General features: G+C 39.3%; 1 long non-coding RNA gene across 1 annotated transcript in view; it reads left to right on the top strand.

The window, feature by feature from the left end:
* Nucleotides 1-2500, top strand: part of LOC308060592 — an 18046-nt gene that overhangs the window by 14252 nt on the left and 1294 nt on the right. The window contains exon 2 of the long non-coding RNA XR_013926805.1: nucleotides 1-2500. This exon is cut by the window's left edge and continues 12060 nt beyond it; it is cut by the window's right edge and continues 928 nt beyond it. This is a non-coding gene — a long non-coding RNA (uncharacterized lncRNA).

The following is a 2500-nucleotide window of genomic DNA, read 5'->3' on the forward strand; positions in this document are numbered from 1 at the left end:
CTGATAATTTTCTCCTATTTCTTATAACACATATGTCAAGATACCCAAGATGAATTTTTGTGCTGTGGAAAGGACACATTTGGTAAAGTTTTGGAGCAAAATTTTGCTTTCATTGGAAACTCGTAAGGGGTTTTTTTGTTTGGTTGTTTTCACGTTTGCTGAGATGTAACACTTTAATTCTAAGCTGTGCTAATCAGTACTACACCCTGTCAGCAAGCGTACAATCTAATCCAGCCAGATTACTGCTTAAACTAGACTAAGATATTCTTATGATATCAATAGAAGAGCTGGAACAAGGAAAATTATTCTTGAAATAACCATAGCATTTTAAATACAGCACAAATTTTAGTTAGTCCTTATACCAGCCACACAAGAGACGTGCCATCCTTCTTTTCAAAATACTGAAAACTTCAGAGAGAAAAAGTGACTTGTTGAGGAAAGCAGCTGAGTCAGCGTTGGGTGGGGGTGAATGACTGGAACGACTTTCTTCCATGTTACAACCACAAAGGCACATCAGCACCACCAGGGAGTCACGCAGCAAAAAACCCAAGGCTTGGCTGGGCTGAACTGGGCAAGCTCAAGCTGGGAAGCCCAGAGCCCTGCCTAGATGGCACAGCGAAATGTGACATCAGCCCAGCTGAGACGCTAGGTCCATCACCTGGGGCAGAGCACATGCTTCAGTTTACGGTTCCCCACGAGATGAGCTGGCGGTCCTGGGATGCGTGGCAATTCCCTGCACTGTGTTAGCAAACGAGCCCTCTCCAAGCTGGCGAGCAGGGCTTTTTGCAGCTTGTGCCATTAGCAGTGCAGCGATGGTCTTGGACAATGCTCTTTCCTTTGTTATTGATGGTTTAGAAACACAGGGATTGCCCTGCTGAAGCAGCTTAGCATGCTAGTGAGTTAATTGTGCTGTTTCCCAAGCCTATAGGAACTATTCAAGGGAATGGCGCAAGAAAAGCTATAGTGAAAAACATTGGCAAAATCTACCACAATTCTATCAAATTAATTGTGTTCTTAATATTTGGAGTTGATGTTTCATCATATAGGTATCTGTACTTTGGTTTTCTGTCATGTCTTTTCATATGAATGTGCAACTGAAAAATACCTTGCAAATGTTAAAACCCCAGTGAAACTAACCAAAGATTGATAAATGTTAACTAAGGCCAACCGATTTATATGAATTTTCTGCAAAGTAATACTGAAATGATATGTTTGATTCCAACTCTCCAAAGTGAGAGCTGGAATTGAGCTAAAATAAAAATTCCTCGGAGCCCTTCTTATTTTTACCAATAATGTGAATTGAGCAATATGAGGTTTGTTTGATTTTTCTCATTAAGTAACTTCTGTACAAAAACAAAATAAGAATTATGACTGTCTGCTTTGTCGAATCCTTTTATCTAGGAAAATGGTTCCATTAAAATATTTTATGAGATTACACTTGTAACCCAAAAACATCTGAAGTAAACTTCAGATAAGTGTCTTGGGGTATGTTTCTAAAGCTTTGAAGTTTGCCTAATAGGATTAAAAATCATTAAGTCTTCTCCTTACTGCCCTGTCTGCTTGGGATGCGCTCATGGCTACCTCAAAGCTGCCGCTGCAGTTTGCTTCTGCATGAATGCCCTTGTATTTGTGTAACTTGGAGGATTTGTGTTTTTCACCCTGTTTCTCCCTTTGGGCTTTCTTTGGTAGACCTGTTGCAGCAACTCTCAGCATTATCAGGCCATGAAACCTTCTGCATCCAAGTGGCCACAGTGTCCATTAAGGTATGATTTGGAGAAGTTGGTTCAATATGATTCCTGTGAATTAGTCAAAAGAGAATAAATTGCAGAAGTTAACAGTTGCCCATAGGGACTTTAGACAGCACTTTTTAATTCTGTGAACATTCTGTCCAGAATAAGTAGCAGGAGGGCATCCGTTGCACTTCAATTCTTTTTCCTGTGTGCTTGCACAGATTCTATGGCATCCTGAGGATAATTCTGGCGAGCAGAAGAGAAACAAACTTTCGTGTTTCTAGTTTTCAAATAACAGTTCCTCTAACTTTCTATATAAAGCCAATGCATTATACATAGCCTGCAAGGAAAAAAAAAGTTGTAGCATTAATTAAAAATAATAGGACAAGTGACTGTTCAGATCATGATCGATCATCCAAAAGCTAAACTAGCAGAAAACATATCCTGGTTTTGGTTTAAATAAAAGATTTTTTTGTAAGGTTATTCATATTCAAGTTTAGATACACCAGCAATCTGTTCACATTTTAGTCTTTAACTGCTGAGTTGACTCCTTACTCTTTAGCCCTGGTAATGTCTTGGTATTTAAATTGATGAACAATTAAATCAGTTAGGTCTTGACATGCAAAACAAGGAAAAGGGGGGTATACATAGAGGATACACATGTGACTGTGGATAGGACGTGAAATGCTACCAGCCCTTGGTCTCCCTGGGGCCAGAGCATATTAAGGTTCAAATTTTACTTTAACCAAATGACTGAAATAACTTTAGCC

Source organism: Falco punctatus (genome assembly GCF_963210335.1).
Source record: "Falco punctatus genome assembly, chromosome: 3".
Classification (NCBI taxonomy): Eukaryota; Metazoa; Chordata; class Aves; order Falconiformes; family Falconidae; genus Falco; species Falco punctatus.